This window comes from Hyla sarda, unplaced genomic scaffold (genome assembly GCF_029499605.1).
Source record: "Hyla sarda isolate aHylSar1 unplaced genomic scaffold, aHylSar1.hap1 scaffold_880, whole genome shotgun sequence".
NCBI lineage: Eukaryota > Metazoa > Chordata > Amphibia > Anura > Hylidae > Hyla > Hyla sarda.
Genome location: NW_026610909.1, coordinates 19218 through 29314, shown reverse-complemented (window position 1 = coordinate 29314; position 10097 = coordinate 19218).

Genomic DNA, 10097 nt, shown 5'->3' with positions numbered 1-10097 from the left:
CGAGCCAGCCAGATATGAGAGCAAGTGAGCCAGATAAGAGAGCGAGCAAGACAAGAGAGCAAGCGAGCGAGCCAGATAAGAGAGCCAGCGAGCCAGATAAGAGAGCAAGCCAGACAAGAGAGCAAGCGAGCGAGCCAGATATGCTAGCAAGCAAGCCAGATAAGAGAGCGAGCCAGACAAGAGAGCAAGCGAGCAAGCCAGATATGAGTGCAAGCGCGCAAGCCAGATATGAGAGCGAGCCAGATAAGAGAGTGAACCAGACAAGAGAGCAAGCGAGAAAGCCAGATATGTGAGCAAGCGAGCCAGACATGAGAGCAAGCAAGCGAGCCAGATATGAGAGCGAGCGAGCCAGACATGAGAGCAAGCAAGCGAGCCAGATATGAGAGCGAGCGAGCCAGATAAGAGAGCAAGCCAGACAAGAGAGCAAGCGAGCGAGCCAGTTATGCTAGCGAGCAAGCCAGATAAGAGAGCGAGCGAGCTAGGTATGAGAGCAAGCGAGCGAGCCAGATGTGAGAGAGAGACAGATAAGAGAGCAAGTCAGACAAGAGAGCAAGCGAGCGAGCAAGATATGCGAGCGAGCCAGATAAGAGAGCGAGCCAGACAAGAGAGCAAGCGAGCGAGCCAGATATGAGAGCAAGCGAGCAAGCCAGATGTGAGAGAGAGCAAGGCAGATAAGAGAGCGAGCCAGACAATTAAGCAAGCGAGCGAGCCAGATATGAGAGCAAGCGAGTGATCCAGATATGAGAGCGAGCCAGACATGAGAGCGAGCGAGCCAGATATGAGAGCAAGCGAGCGAGCCAGATATGAGAGCAAGCGAGCCAGCCAGATATGAGAGCTAGCGAGCCAGATAAGAGTGAGCAAGACAAGAGAGCAAGCGAGCTAGCCAGATATGAGAGCGAGCCAGACAAGAGAGCAAGCGAGCGAGCCAGATATGAAAGCAAGCGAGCGAGCCAGATATGAGAGCAAGCGAGCGAGCCAGAAATGAGAGCAAGCGAGCCAGCCAGTAATGAGAGCAAGCGAGCCAGCCAGATATGAGAGCGAGCGATCCAGATAAGGGAGCGAGCAAGACAAGAGAGCAAGCGAACTAGCCAGATATGAGAGCAAGCGAGCGAGCCAGATTTGAGAGCGAGCGAGCCAGATATGCGAGCGAGCCAGATAAGAGAGCGAGCCAGACAAGAGAGCAAGCCAGATATGAGAGCAAGCGAGCGAGCCGGATATGAGAGCGAGCGAGCAAGCCAGATATGAGAGCAAGCGAGCGAGCCACATTTGAGAGCGAGCGAGCCAGATTTGAGAGCGAGCGAGCCAGATATGTGAGCGAGCCATAAAAGAGAGCGAGACAGACAAGAGAGAAAGCGAGCGAGCCAGATATGAGAGCAAGCTAGCAAGCCAGAAATGAGAGCGAGCCAGATAAGAGAGCGAGCCAGACAAGAGAGCAAGCGAGCGAGCCAGATATGAGAGCAAGCGAGCCAGCTCTATGTGAGAGCGAGCGAGCCAGATATGTGAGCGAGCCAGATAAGAGAGCGAGCCAGACAAGAGAGCAAGCGAGCCAGATATGAGAGCAAGCGAGCGAGCCAGATATGAGAGCAAGCAAGCCAGCCAGATGTGAGAGCGAGCGAGCCAGATATGCGAGCAAGCGAGCGAGCCAGAGATGAGAGCGAGCGAGCCAGACATGAGAGGAAGTGAGCGAGCCAGATATGAGAGCAAGCGAGCCAGATAAGAGAGCGAGCCAGACAAGAGAGCAAGCGAGCAAGCCAGATAAGAGAGCGAGCCAAACAAGAGAGCAAGCGAGCGAGCCAGATATGAGAGCAAGCGAGCCAGCCAGATATGAGAGCGAGCGAGCCAGATAAGAGAGCGAGCAAGACAAGAGAGCAAGCGAACTAGCAAGATATGAGAGCAAGCGAGTGAGCCAGATTTGAGAGCGAGCGAGCCAGATAAGAGAGCGAGCCAGACAAGAGAGCAAGCGAGCGAGCCAGATATGAGAGCAAGCGAGCGAGCCGGATATGAGAGCAAGCGAGCAAGCCAGATATGAGAGTAAGCGAGCGAGCCAGATTTGAGAGCTACCGAGCCAGATTTGAGAGCGAGCGAGCCAGATATGTGAGCGAGCCATAAAAGAGAGCGAGACAGACAAGAGAGCAAGCGAGCGAGTCAGATATGAGAGCAAGCTAGCAAGCCAGATATGCGAGCGAGCCAGATAAGAGAGCGAGCCAGACAAGAGAGCAAGCGAGCGAGCCAGATATGAGAGCAAGCGAGCAAGCCAGATGTGAGAGAGAGCGAGCAAGATATGCGAGCGAGCCAGATAAGAGAGCAAGCCAGACAAGAGAGCAAGCGAGCGAGCCACATATGCTAGCAAGCAAGCCAGATAAGAGAGCGAGCCAGACAAGAGAGCAAGCGAGCGAGCCAGATATGAGAGCAAGCGAGCAAGCCAGATATGAGAGCGAGCGAGCCAGACATGAGATCAAGCGAGCGAGCCAGATATGAGAGCAAGCGAGCCAGATAAGAGAGCAAGTCAGACAAGAGAGCAAGCGAGCGAGCCAGATATGCTAGCGAGCAAGCCAGATAAGAGAGCGAGCCAGACAAGAGAGCAAGCGAGCGAGCCAGATATGAGAGCAAGCGAGCAAGCCAGATGTGAGAGAGAGACAGATAAGAGAGCAAGTCAGACAAGAGAGCAAGCGAGCGAGCCAGATATGCTAGTGAGCAAGCCAGATAATAGAGCGAGCCAGACAAGAGAGCAAGCGAGCGAGCCAGATATGAGAGCGAGCGAGCCAGACATGAGATCAAGCGAGCGAGCCAGATATGAGAGCAAGCGAGCCAGATAAGAGAGCAAGTCAGACAAGAGAGCAAGCGAGCGAGCCAGATATGCTAGCGAGCAAGCCAGATAAGAGAGCGAGCCAGACAAGAGAGCAAGCGAGCGAGCCAGATATTAGAGCAAGCGAGCAAGCCAGATGTGAGAGAGAGACAGATAAGAGAGCAAGTCAGACAAGAGAGCAAGCGAGCGAGCCAGATATGCTAGTGAGCAAGCCAGATAAGAGAGCGAGCCAGACAAGAGAGCAAGCGAGCGAACCAGATATGAGAGCAAGCGAGCAAGCCAGATATGAGAGCGAGCCAGATAAGAGAGCGAACCAGACAAGAGAGCAAGCGAGAACGTCAGATATGAGAGCGAGCGAGCCAGACATGAGAGCAAGCGAGCGAGCCAGATATGAGAGCGAGCGAGCCAGATAAGAGAGGAAGCCAGACAAGAGAGCAAGCGAGCGAGCCAGATATGCTAGCGAGCAAGCCAGATAAGAGAGCGAGCCAGACAAGAGAGCAAGCGAGCAAGCCAGATATGAGAGCGAGCCAGATAAGAGAGCAAACCAGACAAGAGAGCAAGCGAGAAAGCCAGATATGTGAGCAAGCGAGCCAGACATGAGAGCAAGCGAGCGAGCCAGATATGAGAGCGAGCGAGCCAGACATGAGAGCAAGCGAGCGAGCCAGATATGAGAGCGAGCGAGCCAGATAAGAGAGCAAGCCAGACAAGAGAGCAAGCGAGCGAGCCAGTAATGCTAGCGAGCAAGCCAGATAAGAGAGCGAGCGAGCTAGGTATGAGAGCAAGCGAGCGAGCCAGATGTGAGAGAGTAACAGATAAGAGAGCAAGTCAGAAAAGAGAGCAAGCGAGCGAGCAAGATATGCGAGCGAGCCAGATAAGAGAGCGAGCCAGACAAGAGAGCAAGCGAGCGAGCCAGATATGAGAGCAAGCGAGCAAGCCAGATGTGAGAGAGAGCGAGGCAGATAAGAGAGCGAGCCAGACAATTAAGCAAGCGAGCGAGCCAGAAATGAGAGCAAACGAGCCAGCCAGTAATGAGAGCAAGCGAGCCAGCCAGATATGAGAGCGAGCGAGCCAGATAAGGGAGCGAGCAAGACAAGAGAGCAAGCGAACTAGCCAGATATGAGAGCAAGCGAGCGAGCCAGATTTGAGAGCGAGCGAGCGAGCCAGATATGCGAGCGAGCCAGATAAGAGAGCGAGCCAGACAAAAGAGCAAGCCAGATATGAGAGCAAGCGAGCCAGCCGGATATGAGAGCGAGCGAGCAAGCCAGATATGAGAGCAAGCGAGCGAGCCAGATTTGAGAGCGAGCGAGCCAGATTTGAGAGCGAGCGAGCCAGATATGTGAGCGAGCCATAAAAGAGAGCGAGACAGACAAGAGAGAAAGTGAGCGAGCCAGATATGAGAGCAAGCTAGCAAGCCAGAAATGAGAGCGAGCCAGATAAGAGAGCGAGCCAGACAAGAGAGCAAGCGAGCAAGCCAGATATGAGAGCAAGCGAGCCAGCTCTATGTGAGAGCGAGCGAGCCAGATATGTGAGCGAGCCAGATAAGAGAGCGAGCCAGACAAGAGAGCAAGCGAGCCAGATATGAGAGCAAGCGAGCGAGCCAGATATGAGAGCAAGCAAGCCAGCCAGATGTGAGAGCGAGCGAGCCAGATATGCGAGCAAGCGAGCGAGCCAGAGATGAGAGCGAGCGAGCCAGACATGAGAGGAAGTGAGCGAGCCAGATATGAGAGCAAGCGAGCCAGATAAGAGAGCGAGCCAGACAAGAGAGCAAGCGAGCAAGCCAGATAAGAGAGCGAGCCAAACAAGAGAGCAAGCGAGCGAGCCAGATATGAGAGCAAGCGAGCCAGCCAGATATGAGAGCGAGCGAGCCAGATAAGAGAGCGAGCAAGACAAGAGAGCAAGCGAACTAGCAAGATATGAGAGCAAGCGAGCGAGCCAGATTTGAGAGCGAGCGAGCCAGATATGCGAGCGAGCCAGATAAGAGAGCGAGCCAGACAAGAGAGCAAGCGAGCGAGCCAGATATGAGAGCAAGCGAGCGAGCCGGATATGAGAGCAAGCGAGCAACCCAGATATGAGAGTAAGCGAGCGAGCCAGATTTGAGAGCTACCGAGCCAGATTTGAGAGCGAGCGAGCCAGATATGTGAGCGAGCCATAAAAGAGAGCGAGACAGACAAGAGAGCAAGCGAGCGAGTCAGATATGAGAGCAAGATAGCAAGCCAGATATGCGAGCGAGCCAGATAAGAGAGCGAGCCAGACAAGAGAGCAAGCGAGCGAGCCGGATATGAAAGCAAGTGAGCAAGCCAGATTTGAGAGAGAGCGAGGCAGAAAAGAGAGCGAGCCAGACAATTAAGCAAGCGAGCGAGCCAGATATGAGAGCAAGCGAGCGTTCCAGATAAGAGAGCGAGCCAGACATGAGAGCGAGCGAGCCAGATATGAGAGCAAGCGAGCGAGCCAGATATGAGAGCAAGCGAGCCAGCCAGATATGAGAGCAAGTGAGCCAGATAAGAGAGCGAGCAAGACAAGAGAGCAAGCGAGCGAGCCAGATAAGAGAGCCAGCGAGCCAGATAAGAGAGCAAGCCAGACAAGAGAGCAAGCGAGCGAGCCAGATATGCTAGCAAGCAAGCCAGATAAGAGAGCGAGCCAGACAAGAGAGCAAGCGAGCAAGCCAGATATGAGTGCAAGCGCGCAAGCCAGATATGAGAGCGAGCCAGATAAGAGAGTGAACCAGACAAGAGAGCAAGCGAGAAAGCCAGATATGTGAGCAAGCGAGCCAGACATGAGAGCAAGCAAGCGAGCCAGATATGAGAGCGAGCGAGCCAGACATGAGAGCAAGCAAGCGAGCCAGATATGAGAGCGAGCGAGCCAGATAAGAGAGCAAGCCAGACAAGAGAGCAAGCGAGCGAGCCAGTTATGCTAGCGAGCAAGCCAGATAAGAGAGCGAGCGAGCTAGGTATGAGAGCAAGCGAGCGAGCCAGATGTGAGAGACAGATAAGAGAGCAAGTCAGACAAGAGAGCAAGCGAGCGAGCAAGATATGCGAGCGAGCCAGATAAGAGAGCGAGCCAGACAAGAGAGCAAGCGAGCGAGCCAGATATGAGAGCAAGCGAGCAAGCCAGATGTGAGAGAGAGCAAGGCAGATAAGAGAGCGAGCCAGACAATTAAGCAAGCGAGCGAGCCAGATATGAGAGCAAGCGAGTGATCCAGATATGAGAGCGAGCCAGACATGAGAGCGAGCGAGCCAGATATGAGAGCAAGCGAGCGAGCCAGATATGAGAGCAAGCGAGCCAGCCAGATATGAGAGCTAGCGAGCCAGATAAGAGTGAGCAAGACAAGAGAGCAAGCGAGCTAGCCAGATATGAGAGCGAGCCAGACAAGAGAGCAAGCGAGCGAGCCAGATATGAAAGCAAGCGAGCGAGCCAGATATGAGAGCAAGCGAGCGAGCCAGAAATGAGAGCAAGCGAGCCAGCCAGTAATGAGAGCAAGCGAGCCAGCCAGATATGAGAGCGAGCGATCCAGATAAGGGAGCGAGCAAGACAAGAGAGCAAGCGAACTAGCCAGATATGAGAGCAAGCGAGCGAGCCAGATTTGAGAGCGAGCGAGCCAGATATGCGAGCGAGCCAGATAAGAGAGCGAGCCAGACAAGAGAGCAAGCCAGATATGAGAGCAAGCGAGCGAGCCGGATATGAGAGCGAGCGAGCAAGCCAGATATGAGAGCAAGCGAGCGAGCCACATTTGAGAGCGAGCGAGCCAGATTTGAGAGCGAGCGAGCCAGATATGTGAGCGAGCCATAAAAGAGAGCGAGACAGACAAGAGAGAAAGCGAGCGAGCCAGATATGAGAGCAAGCTAGCAAGCCAGAAATGAGAGCGAGCCAGATAAGAGAGCGAGCCAGACAAGAGAGCAAGCGAGCGAGCCAGATATGAGAGCAAGCGAGCCAGCTCTATGTGAGAGCGAGCGAGCCAGATATGTGAGCGAGCCAGATAAGAGAGCGAGCCAGACAAGAGAGCAAGCGAGCCAGATATGAGAGCAAGCGAGCGAGCCAGATATGAGAGCAAGCAAGCCAGCCAGATGTGAGAGCGAGCGAGCCAGATATGCGAGCAAGCGAGCGAGCCAGAGATGAGAGCGAGCGAGCCAGACATGAGAGGAAGTGAGCGAGCCAGATATGAGAGCAAGCGAGCCAGATAAGAGAGCGAGCCAGACAAGAGAGCAAGCGAGCAAGCCAGATAAGAGAGCGAGCCAAACAAGAGAGCAAGCGAGCGAGCCAGATATGAGAGCAAGCGAGCCAGCCAGATATGAGAGCGAGCGAGCCAGATAAGAGAGCGAGCAAGACAAGAGAGCAAGCGAACTAGCAAGATATGAGAGCAAGCGAGTGAGCCAGATTTGAGAGCGAGCGAGCCAGATAAGAGAGCGAGCCAGACAAGAGAGCAAGCGAGCGAGCCAGATATGAGAGCAAGCGAGCGAGCCGGATATGAGAGCAAGCGAGCAAGCCAGATATGAGAGTAAGCGAGCGAGCCAGATTTGAGAGCTACCGAGCCAGATTTGAGAGCGAGCGAGCCAGATATGTGAGCGAGCCATAAAAGAGAGCGAGACAGACAAGAGAGCAAGCGAGCGAGTCAGATATGAGAGCAAGCTAGCAAGCCAGATATGCGAGCGAGCCAGATAAGAGAGCGAGCCAGACAAGAGAGCAAGCGAGCGAGCCAGATATGAGAGCAAGCGAGCAAGCCAGATGTGAGAGAGAGCGAGCAAGATATGCGAGCGAGCCAGATAAGAGAGCAAGCCAGACAAGAGAGCAAGCGAGCGAGCCACATATGCTAGCAAGCAAGCCAGATAAGAGAGCGAGCCAGACAAGAGAGCAAGCGAGCGAGCCAGATATGAGAGCAAGCGAGCAAGCCAGATATGAGAGCGAGCGAGCCAGACATGAGATCAAGCGAGCGAGCCAGATATGAGAGCAAGCGAGCCAGATAAGAGAGCAAGTCAGACAAGAGAGCAAGCGAGCGAGCCAGATATGCTAGCGAGCAAGCCAGATAAGAGAGCGAGCCAGACAAGAGAGCAAGCGAGCGAGCCAGATATGAGAGCAAGCGAGCAAGCCAGATGTGAGAGAGAGACAGATAAGAGAGCAAGTCAGACAAGAGAGCAAGCGAGCGAGCCAGATATGCTAGTGAGCAAGCCAGATAATAGAGCGAGCCAGACAAGAGAGCAAGCGAGCGAGCCAGATATGAGAGCGAGCGAGCCAGACATGAGATCAAGCGAGCGAGCCAGATATGAGAGCAAGCGAGCCAGATAAGAGAGCAAGTCAGACAAGAGAGCAAGCGAGCGAGCCAGATATGCTAGCGAGCAAGCCAGATAAGAGAGCGAGCCAGACAAGAGAGCAAGCGAGCGAGCCAGATATTAGAGCAAGCGAGCAAGCCAGATGTGAGAGAGAGACAGATAAGAGAGCAAGTCAGACAAGAGAGCAAGCGAGCGAGCCAGATATGCTAGTGAGCAAGCCAGATAAGAGAGCGAGCCAGACAAGAGAGCAAGCGAGCGAACCAGATATGAGAGCAAGCGAGCAAGCCAGATATGAGAGCGAGCCAGATAAGAGAGCGAACCAGACAAGAGAGCAAGCGAGAACGTCAGATATGAGAGCGAGCGAGCCAGACATGAGAGCAAGCGAGCGAGCCAGATATGAGAGCGAGCGAGCCAGATAAGAGAGGAAGCCAGACAAGAGAGCAAGCGAGCAAGCCAGATATGCTAGCGAGCAAGCCAGATAAGAGAGCGAGCCAGACAAGAGAGCAAGCGAGCGAGCCAGATATGAGAGCAAGCGAGCAAGCCAGATGTGAGAGCGAGACAAATAAGAGAGCAAGTCAAACAAGAGCAAGCGAGCGAGCCAGATATGCTAGCGAGCAAGCCAGATAAGAGAGCGAGCCAGACAAGAGAGCAAGCGAGCGAGCCAGATATGAGAGCAAGCGAGCAAGCCAGATATGAGAGCGAGCCAGATAAGAGAGCGAACCAGACAAGAGAGCAAGCGAGAAAGTCAGATATGAGAGCGAGCGAGCCAGACATGAGAGCAAGCGAGCGAGCCAGATATGAGAGCGAGCGAGCCAGATAAGAGAGGAAGCCAGACAAGAGAGCAAGCGAGCGAGCCAGATATGCTAGCGAGCAAGCCAGATAAGAGAGCGAGCCAGACAACAGAGCAAGCGAGCGAGCCAGATATGAGAGCAAGCGAGCAAGCCAGATGTGAGAGCGAGACAGATAAGAGAGCAAGCCAGACAAGAGAGGAAGCGAGCGAGCCAGATATGCTAGCGAGCAAGCCAGATAAGAGAGCTAGCCAGACAAGAGAGCAAGCGAGCGAGCCAGATATGAGAGCAAGCGAGTAAGCCAGATATGAGAGTTAGCCACATAAGAGAGCGAACCAGACAAGAGAGCAAGCGAGAAAGTCAGATATGAGAGCGAGCGAGCCAGACATGAGAGCAAGCGAGCGAGCCAGATATGAGAGCAAGCCAGACAAGAGAGCAAGCGAGCGAGCCAGATATGCTAGCGAGCAAGCCAGATAAGAGAGCGAGCGAGCGAGCTAGATATGAGAGCAAGCGAGCGAGCCAGATGTGAGAGCGAGACAGATAAGAGACCAAGCAAGCGAGCAAGATATGCGAGCGAGCCAGATAAGAGAGCGAGCCAGACAAGAGAGCAGCGAGCGAGCCAGGCCAGATATGAGAGCAAGCGAGCAAGCCAGATGTGAGAGAGAGCGAGGCAGATAAGAGAGCGAGCCAGACAATTAAGCAAGCGAGCGAGCCAGATATGAGAGCAAGCGAGTGATCCAGATATGAGAGCGAGCCAGACATGAGAGCGAGCGAGCCAGATATGAGAGCAAGCGAGCGAGCCAGATATGAGAGCAAGCGAGCCAGTCAGATATGAGAGCGAGCGAGCCAGATGAGAGTGAGCAAGACAAGAGAGCAAGCGAGCTAGCCAGATATGATAGCGAGCCAGACAAGAGAGCAAGCGAGCGAGCCAGATATGAGAGCAAGCGAGCGAGCCAGATATGAGAGCAAGCGAGCGAGCCAGAAATGAGAGCAAGCGAGCTAGCCAGAAATGAGAGCAAGTGAGCCAGCCAGATGTGAGAGCGAGCGAGCCAGATATGCGAGCGAGCCAGAAAAGAGAGCGAGCCAGACAAGGGAGCAAGCGAGAAAGCCAGATATGAGAGCGAGCGAGCCAGACATGAGAGCAAGCGAGCGAGCCAGATATGAGAGCGAGCGAGCCAGATAAGAGAGCAGGCCAGACAAGAGAGCAAGCGTGCGAGCCAGATATTCTAGCGAGCAAGCCAG